This window comes from Mastomys coucha, unplaced genomic scaffold (assembly GCF_008632895.1).
Source record: "Mastomys coucha isolate ucsf_1 unplaced genomic scaffold, UCSF_Mcou_1 pScaffold20, whole genome shotgun sequence".
Taxonomy (NCBI): domain Eukaryota; kingdom Metazoa; phylum Chordata; class Mammalia; order Rodentia; family Muridae; genus Mastomys; species Mastomys coucha.
The window spans coordinates 30,853,802-30,867,626 of record NW_022196903.1 but is presented as its reverse complement, the minus strand read 5'-3'; the positions used below and the strand labels follow the sequence as shown (position 1 = coordinate 30,867,626).

Here is a 13,825-nt window from a genome sequence, read left to right as displayed (position 1 = left end):
AAAAAAAAAAAACAAGAAACAAAACAAAAAACAAATCTACAAGAACAAGTCCAATCCTCTGGTGTTGCCAGATAAGTAACTACCAGTTCCTAGAACACCTAATTTCTTTGCAACTATTTGGTACCTAGAGGTTGAAATAGTGCCCCATGGCTTTCTTCCAAGTTGCTTCCAGACATTCTATAACTTGAGACAATAATGATTATGATGATGATTAGTTTTCTATTTTTATAGTACAGGTAATATCAGCTGTGTCACACTCACTATCCATCAACAACTGATCAATGTTATTGATTTTAAGAAACAACCTAATCCAGAGACACTCAGTTTTGTACTTATAGTCCATCAAATATTATCTGTGATCACTTAACTCATTGGCTCTCAACCTTCCTTATGCTGGGACTCTTTAATACATTTCTTCATGTTGTGGTCACCCTCAATAACAAAATTATTTCATTGCTACTTCGGAACTACAATTTTGCTACTGTTACAAATTGTAACAGAAGTATCTGATCTACAGGATGTCTGATATGTGACCCTAAAGAAGGTCACAACAAATAGGCTGAGAACCACTGCTAACTATTTGAGTTTGATTTTCATCCTGAATACAAAAAGTTTTCTCCTTTCATTTCTCACTTTATAAAAGCAAGACTCAGAGATTTTCTGTCTCAGTTTCTTGATTGCTATATCCAAAGTCATATGTAGGCTATTCTCTAGATACCTCAAATGTATCATCCTAGACTCAAAGACTATATTAACAGTGTAGTCCTTTCCAGATTAAGGAGAACTAATTTTACTAGAGCTTAGTAAGATGTCAATGCAGGAGCACGATTGAGGAGAGAATAAATGACTGGGACAAATTTGGTTCCCAATTGACTTTCATGTCATTTTTATCCCACCCCTGACAGAAACAACCCTTATGAAAGAAAGATTTATTTTGGCTCACGATTTCAGGGGTCTCATTTCATCACAATGGGAAAGTACGGCAGCATTCAGAATGGAATCACATGGAACAAGTTCTTCACATTATGACAAAGGTTCTTCACAGAGCAAGAGGCAAAGATCATGCCACAACTAGGATCAGGGAACAACCTACAAAGGCCCACTCCTGTGATGGACATCTATCTGAAGATCCCATAGTCTCCTAAAATAGCTGCATCCATTGAGGAACAAGGTAAGCCTGTAGGGGAATTTCCCAATTCAAACCATAATTGATCCTAATCACTCGGCTCCAACATCATGAAGTCATCAGGTGCCTCCATGATGTGACAGAGACAGTCAAAATAAATGCAACACTCAACACCTGGCTCACAGAATGGAAGTGGGAACTTGGGCAGCATGCCTGTGACATCAGTTTTGCTTAAGATTCCAACCCATCATTGGCAAACATCTATAGGATCTTCAACGCAAGCATAAGCTTTCCTGCTTCTTCCAAATCTGATATACATCCACCATGCACAGGAACCACAGATGGTTGCCCCATAGCTCCATGACAATTATCTTTAGTTCCAAATTCATTTGATGTTTTAAGGGTAAAAGATTGATATTGCATATAAGCAAATACTCTCTGCTACCATCTCTTACCTACATTAACAAAACTTTTGTTAGGTCAAAACTATTGCATCAGAATGTGCTGTACAACCATGATTGCTGAGCTCTAGTTTTAAAAATATTTAAAATTACAAATTATTCAGAATTTTCATGGCAAGCTTTCTAACAATTTAAGTTTGCATGACAATACATCTAGATCTTCCACTACAGGGCAGATGTGACTGATATAAATAGGAATTAAGGTTATCCATCCACACAGCTGAAAACTGCCCTGGTTTAACTCTGAAAGACTTTGATGGGTATCCTTTTATTTGGATATTTATTCAAGAAATGGCCCAGCATTAAAAAATTAAGCACTTTGTGTTTTTTTTTTCCTTCACTCAGCCCGGAAACTAGGTTACTGTCCCCCAAAGCTCTAGTCAGAAATACCCACTGTCTTTGTCTGTTGGTTTGTTTGTCAGAAATGTTTCTTCCTGCATCCTGTATAGTTAACAAATCACTGGTGCTATGCTGAATATAGGACGCCTCTATAGCCTACTGAAAAGATTATTAGACCCAGACAGTAGGTTGGCTTTTGTGTAACATGAGCCCCTGCTCACAGTGACAACTAAGGGCTCGTAACTCACGAGCCCTTATCTGTTCTGTTTTCCAAGTCTTCTGCCACTTGATGTTAATTTGCTAAAGTCTAAGTCAGTATTGTCACATAGTTTTGGTCCAAGCCAAATTCTCTTGCTTGCTGTCAGCTTGATCCATACTTACTGGACACACAGGCCACTCTTAGTCTGTAGTTACCTCTTTGAACTCTTGGTAACCTTTCATAGAATTATTCCCCATCCCTTTTGGTCTTCTGTGTTCCATTTTGTTAGGATGAAGTCACCTAAAGTAAGTAATTGACCTCTCAGTTGCTTTATTTGTCTTCTAGTAAATATTATTTGAATATAATTTTTTAAATGTACAGAGACAGAAGAGATAGCTCAATAGTTAAGTGCTTGTTGTATAAACATGAGAACCTGAGTTCAATCCATGGCACCCACATAAAAGTCAGTCATGGTGCCCCATGATACTAATTCCCTCTCTGGGCATGCAGAGACAAATAAATCTCAGGGATTCAGTGGCCAGCAAGCCTAGGCTACTTGATGATTTCCAGGCCAGTGAAAGAACCTGCCTTAAAATGATAATGATGACAAAACCTGAGGTTGACCTCTGACGTCCATAAAAACAAAAAGACATATATGCAGTTTTAACATTTTTATTTATTATTTATTTTTAACAATAATAGGCACAAAAGCCAGAGGATGGGCTCTGTGATCGGCTGAGACAGTTAAAACTGTACAAGAATGAGATGCTACCACAGAATGGACATCATTGGGCATATCCTCAATGATCCACACCTTCTTAGTATGTGTATGCAGCAGCCCAGCAGAGACTTAGCTATCAAAAACTATTGACCTTAGGAAATGAAAGGGTGACCCCTTAAGTGAGCTGGCAGAATCCCAGTAAGGCAAGAGATGCCAGTCATCAGTTTACAAGTCATTTTTAGCAAAGATAATGATTAGATGTATCCCCGATGTACATAATAAACTAATAAATCAGAAAAGGTGTGTTTACCTTTTACCATAAAAAAAAACAAAGCCTTCAAAGTAGGTTTGAGATGTAAACTCATCAATCTAGGGACTATGCAAAGTCAAATTAGGAAATCCTTGACAGGTTTTTTCACCAAGGAAGATTCTTTTCCCAGCAATCATACTATGCCTCTAGCACTGGGGAGGACTGAAGAGGCTGCTACCACATCCCAGGGATTAATGGCCAACTGCTGTGTTCTGCATGCAAAGGCTTATAGTCAAGAAATTAAATGTCTTTTGACAAAGGGGACTTCAGAAATATGCTCCCAGAGTAAATACTCACACTGAGAACTCATATCTAAATCCTGCAAGGTTGCCTGGGTCTTAGTTTTATCCTTCAACTACCTGTTCTACTCCTTAAAGTGGGGCATGGGAATTTATTATTTTAGCTTATGTGCAACTTGTAATTCTAATGTGAAAAATATCAGGTAACGATATTTTAGGAATCAAAGTTAGTGCTAACAAGATGATCTGTTTCGTGCCCCCAATAGAAGCTAATGAATAGCTGGAAATTTATTGTGGCAGAAAGACAGTGGCTTCTGGCAATTACAGTGATGAGCAGAAACCCTCACAAGTAGGTACTTTAAAGCAATTATTTTCCATTTGGTTCTGAAAAAGCCCCTGAGTACAACTAAGCTTTGATTACCTGGCATCCGAAAATATACATTCTCAGAGGGGGTATTTGCAGTGATTATTTTAGTGGAAAGAAAGTAAACAGCTACTGTTTGTGAAGGCTCAGTTGTGAGCCTCTTCAAAGTTTAAAATATGAATTGTGTAAAAGACAGAGCCTCGGCTTAATGGACTAGTGTGTGATAGCATTATGTTTCCAACTGCAAAGGACTGAGAATTTACTGGGTACCTAAGGATCAGAAAGCTGTTTTGAATGCATTTTCTCTAAAACAAACCTCAACAAATTAAGAAGCCAGTGTTCCATTTTTGCTAACAAACCTTCCATTTCCAAGCTTTGACCTTGGTTTATGGAAAATAAGGAAGTCAACAGTGACAGAGACAAAAGGCTCCCCTCACACCAGCTCTGAGTCTCTCAAGACAGGGGGGCAACGGCCATCTGCAGAAAAAACCAGAGGGGAGAACAGCGGATTTATTTTTCCAGTATACAAAGATCAGGGTACCAATCAAGGATTTTTGTGCCCTTTTCTGTCTAATTTAAGCCTCCTGGTGCATACTGAAAGTCAGAAGGTTACATTTTAAAAGTAAAGAATACAGATCAAGTCCATCTCAAAGGCTACAAGAAAAAAAATCCAAATTTACAATTTAGCTCATAACTCCAGGTCTTGAAATGGCAGGCACCAACACAGAGTATTGCCAGCAAGTTTTCCCTCTTTTAAGTGTGTGTGTGTGTGTGTGTGTGTGTGTGTGTGTGTGTGTGTGTGTTTTCTACAACTGGGAAAGTAATGAAAAAAAAAGCAAATATAAAAGAGCTGATGTATTTTGGTAACTACAAAGTTAAGAGAAGCAAAGGTAGGGTGTAATGGATCATGCAACTAGAAATTTCCAAAAATAGAATTGTTGTGTTTACATCTGGTGGGAGCGGTACAGTTTGACAGAATACTACCCTGTATCCCCTCACAAGAGTGGGCCACTTGCCAAAGCTCCCACAGATAACATGTTTTAGGACTTGGCCAGCTATTTTGTGTGTATTTATCCCCTTTCCCATTCTCCCTCCAATGTTTTCCACTTAGCCCTCCCTACTCTTTCTCAAATCTATGTCCTCTTCCATTCACTGTTATTGTCACAAATATGTACAAAGGCATAAATGTCGCCTGAAATGTGATATGTGCTACTCAAACTCTTTTAAAAGTAATTAGATTTTAGACTTCTTTCTTTACACTGATTTTCTAGCTATTTCTCTTTTCTGAAGATATTTATGATTTCATTGCATTGAACAATGTAGTAAAGTATATGTTTGTATTGCCTTATGATCCTGAATTATTTTAAGATTTTGTAAATATATTTGTATCTGCATGTTTTCTTGCACTTTAAAACAATCAATAATGAATATTTAAATTTTTCTTAAAGCAGTAATACACATACACTAAAAACTAAGAGTGTTAGGCAAATGAAACATTTTTCTCTAAAGTTTTCACTCAGCAGCAGGACTGATTGGTGAATATTCTCTTACCAGGGACAATGACCCCAATGTTGCTCAACATTTGAATAGTATTTAAGAAGGCTGGTTGGCAGGCATTTGACTCCTACCTAGAAACTCTAAAGGGGAAAAGGCAAAGTTGCTGGGCTTTGAGGAAAGAACAAGAGAGACTTGGCTATGTAGGCACTGGTCAGCATTCTCAAAACTTGTAGAAGAATATATCCACCCTCCCTAGAAAATAAGAGATAGGGAGAGAGCAAAGGGGATTGGGAAAAGAAAGGAGAGAGGGAAAGAGGAGTGAGGGAAGAGAAAGAAAAGGGAGAGGAAGAGAGGAGGGAGAGAGAAGGAAAAGAAAGAGATGGAGAGAGAGGGGGTGGTGTATTGTTTGATTAAATAACAAATGAAATAAAGATTCATTTGATCTCTTAGGAGTTTTCAGCTGAGAGATCTCAGTGATGGAGGTAGTCTCTGAAGAACCACAGGAAGCAATTTCCTAATCATCTACTCAGCCTTCCCTCCTCTGATTTCCTTCCCCATTTAGGTTCAGAAGAGACTAAATACCATCCAACAAGGGAAGAAACACACAAGACCCACAAACACATGCACACACACATGTACATGCACACCCACAGGCATGCTTGCAAGCACACACATCATTTCCCCCATTTCCCCTCTTGTCTGCAACCAGAGTTACTTAAACAGCCATCTTCTGTAACAAGACAACTTCCAGTGGTGGGGCTAGGGCACCAACCCAGACACAAAACCTTCAACCTACAATCTCTACTACCTGCAAGATGTACTGGGGCAATGGAAGTACAGAACTTGTGGGAGCAGCCAACCAATGACTGGTCTAATTTGAGCCCCACCCCACAAGAGTGAACCCATGCCCAATACTGTCTGTATTACCAGAAGGTGGAAGCTGGATAACCCCAAAACCTAGGATTAAAAAAAAAATCAAGCCACATATGCTGGCACACACCTTTAAACCTAGTACTAAGGAGGCAAAGACAAGCTGGTCTTTCAGTTTGAGGCCAGCCTGGTCTACAAAGCAAATTCCAGGACAGCTAGGACTACACAGGAAAATCCTGTGTTTGGAAAAAAAATCAATAAAATGACTCCTAATGATATTCTTTTATACTCATAGATGGGGACCTTGTTCAATCATCATTAGAGAGACCTCCTCAAGCAGCTGATGGGAGCAGATCCAGAAACCTACAGCCAAACATTAAGTGGAGAGGGAGGCCAAATTGGAGTTCTTCACTGGGTTGGAGCTTGGCAACCTGGTGGAAGAGAGGAAGGAAGAATTGTAGGAGCCAGAGGGATTAAAGACACCAGAAGAACATTGCAGACAGAATCAACTAAGCAGGGTTTAAAGGGACTAACAGACTGAATCAGCAGCAATCGGGAGCCTGCATGGTTCTGTGCTGCATCTTCTGCATATATGTCATAGTTGTTAGCTTGGTGATTCTGTGAGTCTCCTAAAAGGATGTGTGGGTGTGTCTCTGACTCTTCTCTTGTCTGTTCTTAAGACGTTTTTCCTCCTACTGGGTTGCCTCACCCAGCCATAATATGAGAGCTTGTGCCTAATCTTAATGTATCTTTTTATGCCATGTTTGGTTGATATCCCTGGGAGGCTTGCTTTTTTTTTTTCTGAAGAGAAATTGAGGAGGAGTGGATTAGGAGCAGATGGGAAGTATGGGCAGGTGCTGGGAAGAATTGAGGAAGGGGAATCTTTAGTCAGGATGTATTGTACAAGAGAAGAGCAAATTTAAAATTATAAATTAAGAAATAAAAAAGGACAAAAATCTTTAGCTTTACATACAATCTAAAATTATGGGCATTAGATGAGTTGAGATTTATAGACTCTGAGTCAGTGTCTTGAAACTTCAAGTAACAGAAAAACTCTCTGGTTTGGAGAAAATGTCCACAGCCACCAAGTGTTTTGACAAGAAGGGTAAGAACTATTAAGAGAGCAATTTCAATTAAAAGTGAAATTGGGGGTAGGGAGAGTCTCAGGGTCACTTTCTAGAAGCTGATTGCTAAAGCAATGAGTATGAATGTGTCTGCCATATTTTATTTTATTATTTATTATTTATTATCTATCTTAGGGTTTTATTGCTGAAGAGAGACACCATGACCACAGTAACTCCTAAAAAGGAAAACATTTAATTGGGGCTGGCTTACAGTTTCAGAAACTTAGTTCATTGTCATCGTGACAGGAAACATGCCAATATGTGGACAGGCATGGTGCTAGGGAAGGAGCTAAGAGCTCTACAACTTGATCCACGGGCAACAGAAGGAAACTGTGTGTCACACTGGGCAGAGATTGAGTATATGAGACTTCAAAGCCCACCTCCACAGTGACACACTTGCTCCAACAGGACCATACCTCCAAATAGTGCCACTTCCTATGTGCTAAGCATTCAAACACACGATTCTATGAAGGCCATTCCTATTCAAACCTAATTTATCTAATTTAACTTAACCTATTGTTTTTAGACAGAGACAAATTAGAGTAAAAGAACATTCTGGATAATTTCAATTCTGTAGTTCTATACTACTTATTTTTTTAATTTATTTTATATTATTACCTAGATTATTTCAGGGCTGAAAGTGTCTGTATATACACACATGTATACATAAATATGTGTATGTGTGTTAGAGAAAGCGAACATATAAAAAATATGTATTTTTGAAAGGCTGTATACAAATAGGTCTTAAATTCAAAGATAATTTCTAGTTCAAGTTCCATTCAACTTACTGTACTTTAACCTCATTATTTTAGATGGTCAAAGATTCCAGTTGTCTACATCTTTTCACCAAATTTCCCCTGAGAAACTAATGCTTGCAAGTTCCTCAATGTTTTCTGTTTTGATGCAGATATTTAACTTGATTTTAATCTCATAATTTTATCATGTGTTTCTTTGCTATAGGAATAGCCGTGTGCATTTATGTATTCTTGGACAACTTCTGGGTATCATTCTGCAGACTCCAGGGCCTATTTTAATGAGATGGTGTCTTTCACTTGACTAGAATGAACCAGGTACAATAGACTTTGTTCAGCAAGCCTGAGGGATCTGCTTGGCCCTGCCTCCCCGAGGTCATGTGTTCATTACCACAGCTAGCTTTGTTTTAACATGGGTCCTCTGGGTGGAACTCAAGTCATCATGCTTAGCAGGAAGTACTTCACTGACGGTGATATCTCCCCAGTTCGTCCTTGATACTCTTTAGATGAAAACCCCACATAAAACACTTTGAAACCAACTTGCCAGTATCTATGCTCAACACTGCCCACAGTCTAAGTCTCCAGAGGAAAATTGTATTATGTGGCCAAGACTTGTTGAATATAATATGTGATGACTTATTTGACTGGAAACAAAGGTTACCCTGGAAGTAAAATGATTTGGATATACAATTTTCCTTTGGTGCTTTTCTGATTTATGGAATTATTATCCACTGACCCCCAGAACAGCTCTTACCTAGTCTGTCCTTAATAGCTTGTTTGTACTATCTATTTTGCAGAAAGGATTTAAGATGCCTTAAAATAAAATCTATATACAAAAGCCTCTGAAAAGTAGCATAAGAAAGATATACAGAGAAATATATAGAGTATATAAATTTAAATAGGAGATATATAGGAGAAAGAAGACTGTGAGACATGAGGCTTTATACAATTTTAACAGTTCATTCTATTCTTCTATCTCACTAGAAGCAATAATTTCATCTTGTTGAATACTCAAAGTTCTCTGAAGAAAGTAAAGCAGTTGTGATGGCAAAAAAGAAATAGATATGATAAGTCAGGAAGAGGGAAGAGAATGTCTAAACATACTTGTTAAATGAGACCTTGCACAAGAAAGGGACATCGCACCTCAGACAAAAACTGACTAACAAGTGCAAACAAAACCAAAGATACAACATTTAAATTTAATACAATAAAAGTGGTTGTCCAGAGGGGAGATTGGCTTGAAAGACTTACTCAACTGTGTGTTCTCCACTCCAGGACAGAGGTGAACACTGTCGGGAAGAATGAGTGGAAACATTGTGACTTACACAATCTTACTTCCATGTCAAGGCTTTAGCCAAGCACTGGTTGGTAGACAGTTTGAGGTTAAACTCTTTTTAAAGGCTCTAGGAAAGCAGCATTATTCTCTGTGAGAGATGCTTACATTCAACACCACATCCGTAAGCCCTGAGACTGATGCTGATGGTCCAAGGACTGCATCTTGAGAACCATGACCCTTGCAGGATGCATACATCATATTCACAAATGGAACTTCCACCATCTCCTCTGTGCCTCCAAATACTATTGATTTCTTTCTAAGTTTTAAGTCAATAAGGTTACATTAGCCAGACAACAAGACATATGTTTCTAGCTGTATCCTATGAAAATGCTGATCAGCTGGAGTTCCTCAAAGTAAAAAGCCTCCTTCCCAGAAGCAACTTAATGTCTGTCCAAACTTTGGTAACATAAATTATGAATGTTTCAAGAGTACTGTCCATTCTCTGAGTTGGAAAAAAAACCAACTTGGCATTTCACAATTTCAAAGCTTTAAAAATCAAACCCCCAAATGCAACCCACTTTATTCAAAAAAATTAAAAGAAGTTCACTCACTTTTAAGTGCTCCCATCATGCTAATGTACTTTTAAAAAAAATCAATTAAACTTAATCTAAACATCTCAAGAGAGAAGGAAGTTTGCTCTTTTTTTCATGTGAACTACAGAATCAAAGCCCTTAGTAAATGCACCTCTCAAGCTGTGCTGGGGACATACTGTCCAAGCAAACTGCTTAAATGTCATCCAGACAAGTGCAAATCTAGTGTATAGTTTGGAGGAGTGAATGTTTGAAAGTCTAATACCCCCAGATTAATGGCTGGCTGTACTTAGATACAATGGTATTATTGTGCCAAGGGAGACACTAGCCAGATGAACTTAGAAAATAACACAGAAAACCTGCTGGAGAGTTTCTTGGATACAGATGGCATGTATAACCCACTCTCTTGACTTAAAAAAAAAAGTTCAACTGTTAAAAAGTAGTTTACATATTTTCCAAAAGGAGGTCATTGTCGTGTTTTGACAGCAGAATAAAAATTAGAAGAATCCAAACTGTTTACTAACTTGAATAATGCCCAGCTGTCTAAGTAATCCCAACAGGTCTGAAAAAGTAAAAATGTTTGCTCACCAAAAACAGCCATCCTAATGAAGGGATAACAGTCAATCCAATTAAATCTGTCCAGCATTTCCTTCTACTGTAGTCAAAATTCCACTGTCAGCAAAGCATCCTCTCCCCAGCGCATCCGCTCTCTGGACATGTCTGCTTTGCCTGGTTAAATGTCTGAGTCACCTTTTCCAGGTCTATCTTCCACTCAATATCTAAGCAACTTCTGAGTCCCTGTTTGGACACAATGTACGGTAGGGAAGAATCAACATTATTTAAATGACACATGTGGACCAAATATAATGTTCAGTGAATAATTGAAAACTTCCAGAAATGCTGCTGTAGGAAGCAAAAATACAGAAGTATGTGGAGTAGAGGAGGATAGGTTAAATATAGAAGATTTAACACATATTTTGTTAATCCCCTTTAATGAAAGTTTGTCAAAATGTTATAATCTAGGGTTATAAATGATGATTTATACTACACCTGAATATACATTTAATATGAATTTATTGATTTTGTAGATGTTAATATGTCACAGGTATCCTTACAATATAGATGGGGAGACACAAATATATATAAAATAATATTACAAAATGTTATGTAAACATGAAAAGAATATGATACAAAATATATTTGGATCATTCAGTAAGAGACAACGGATGGCTGGAGTTCACTCAGGGTGGCTTCCTGAAGGAAGTGATTTTTCTGGGTCGTGAGAAATAGTTATTCTGCAAAAGCTCATGATAAACTAATGGGGGCACTGGAAAAGCTGGAGCAGGTGAGGTACAAGTTTGTAAGATGCTGTGTATGCAAGAAAGACACCAGTTTCCCACACATTGCAAGAAAATGTAAGAGAGAGAGAAAAAAAACAAAAACAAAAAAAAGAAGAACATGTTTTCAGAAGCACTTGTAGCCAGAAAACCTCTGACCTACAAAGAAAATAGTCTGGACAGTACACTGGTCTTCTCACCTTCACAACTGTAAACAGTTGTTTGTCTCAATTTTCTTAGCTGGAAACTAGCAACAGTAAATACACATAGGCTCCCACCTTCCTTTGTCATTGTAAAAGTCAAGAGATACAATGTTTCTGAATAGAAAGATGTAAATGAAAAACTTGAAGTGCTGCTGTGAGCAAGGATTTCTTATATAGTGTGAGTGTGCATTAGCCACTGTCCCCTGACTCTCTATGCACTCCCCTGACTCAGCAGCATGCATACCCATCTGGCTTACTTTCCTTGCCTGCTGATGTTATAAAATATCCTGCCCTCCCCCAAAAAAAGAGAGAGAGAGAGAGAGAAGAAGAAGAAAAGGAAGGGGAATACTTTTAGCTCCAGTTCAAGATATGGGTCTTATGGCAGAGTATAGGCAATAGGAACCTGAAGGACTGGTCCTATCTCCAGACAGAGAGAGCAATGATCCCATAGATAACAGTGTTCTGCTTTCTTTCTCTAATTAATATAGTCCGAGATTTCCTACACAGGAAATGCCCCTCCCCACAGTTACAATGGGTAATCCCACATCAACTAGCATACTCAAAATATTCCTTATAGGTATGTCGAGGGCTGGTCTCCCAGGTGATTTCAGATTCTGTCAAGCTGACAACTCTTACTAACCACACCATCACCACAGATATTTGATGGACTTAAAACTTAAAACTCAGATCTAATGTCTTTTTAAGATTTATTTTATTTTAAATTGTGTGTATTGAGGGAGGATATCCAAACATGTGAGAACAAGAACCTTTGGTGATCAGAAGAGAATTAGAATCCCCAAAGCCAGAGCTACAGGAACTGCACTGGAGTGTTCTGGAAGAACAGTAAGCACTGCTCCCCAGTGATCCATTTCTCCAACCCCAGCTCCAACTTCTTATAAATACTGGGGAGTTATCATTCTCATGATGGAGGAATAAGTTTTCCAAACTTTAAGTGTTCCTTTGGAACATCAATTTTCTTTTACCTGCACTTAATGCTGTCTACTATTTACTCCAGAGCATCAGTATTGCTTATTCATTTTGGTAAAATGTGACTAAGCATTGAAATCTGAACAAACACAGTCACCATTTCAAGTAAAAATATGTACTCTTCCAGTCAAAATTTGGCAAGCTCAGCTTGTCACTCATTTGCACAGTCATGGTGACAAGACTGAACTGTTTCATGTAACACATTCTAAATGACACTGGTTTTGTGTTTCTAATATTTGGTGGCAACAAAGAATGCTATAGCTTCTAGCTCAATGTGTTGTTGGCAAGAGGCCAGTCCTTTGTCAACCATTGACTTTACACTATTATTACAAAGGTCAACTCAGTGACAGAGGCAAATACAACTGTACAATCACTAGCACAAGCATTTCTTCCTTGTATACACCCTGAGAGGGTCTCAAATGTCTCCAGAACTCTGTGGTATACACCTAAACTATCATTTCTTTGGCATATCCTCAACTGTTCACTACCAAAAGTCCTTTACCAGGCCCTTGATTTTATTAGAAGTCATGGTGAAGAATAAGTCACACTAATCCTTACAGACACTTAATATTATATTTAAATTCTTCCTTACCACACTAAGCCCCATTATCCTTTTTCTTCCCAAAAGTAATCCATGAAGTGCCATCTATATTTTCTCTTTTTTTCACTTCCTGTGTTTCTTTTTTTTAACTTTTATTGCATTATGATGAGAAAAGTTACATGATTTCAATTTATCTGAATTTGTTAACATTTAAAAATATATTTTAATTAAATAGAATTGAATCACATTCTTATTTCCCTTTTGTACCACTGCTCCTCCCAGAGACCCCCCTTCAATACCTGCAATATCTTTTTTGTCATATTCCTTAAAATTACTAAAATATTATAACAATTAAAATAAGTATTATAAAAGTTGCTTGATATAAAACAACAATCAATTTAATGGTCTTATGTAGATGCTTGTCTACAGCAATAGTGAAAATACATTTTTCTCAATATAAATTTTAAATAACTCCAAACATATTAACTGTATACTTAAAAATAATATATCACTACTGGTATTTTCTTAAATGAACATGAATATATAAAGTCTTTTTGTTTGTTTTGTATTTAGTAGAGTTTAAAATCTCGGCTCTTACTGTGGTACAAGCCCAAAATAAGAACAATTTTTAGACATTGAGTTTCATTGTAATAAGGCTGTATTTCAATGACATTCACATCACCAAAGGATTTTACCTCCTTCGTAGCTAAGCTGAGAGTTGATAGTTCTGCTGCACCAAGAAATGAATTGTAGGTTCGATTTTTGGATACACACTTCCTGCTATGGTCAAAGCTACTTGACTTGAGTGAGTGACTTCATTGTCAGCCCACAGAGAATAGGTTACATTCATTTAAGAAATGGTGTAGGTATTAAGATGGTCTATCCATAA

General features: G+C 37.7%; 1 long non-coding RNA gene across 5 annotated transcripts in view; it reads left to right on the top strand.

The window, feature by feature from the left end:
* The first annotated feature begins 1,039 nt into the window (after nucleotides 1-1,039).
* The window catches only part of LOC116098052, a 27,929-nt gene continuing 15,143 nt past the window's right edge, over nucleotides 1,040-13,825 (top strand). For 3 of the 5 annotated variants that reach the window (XR_004121683.1, XR_004121685.1, XR_004121684.1), the window contains exons 1-4: nucleotides 1,040-1,171; nucleotides 3,662-3,744; nucleotides 6,422-7,231; nucleotides 8,211-8,320. This is a non-coding gene — a long non-coding RNA (uncharacterized LOC116098052). Of the gene's footprint in view, nucleotides 1,172-3,661; nucleotides 3,749-6,421; nucleotides 7,232-8,210; nucleotides 8,321-13,825 lie in introns of all 5 variants that reach the window. The other 2 variants (XR_004121686.1, XR_004121687.1) reach the window with 2 other exon arrangements.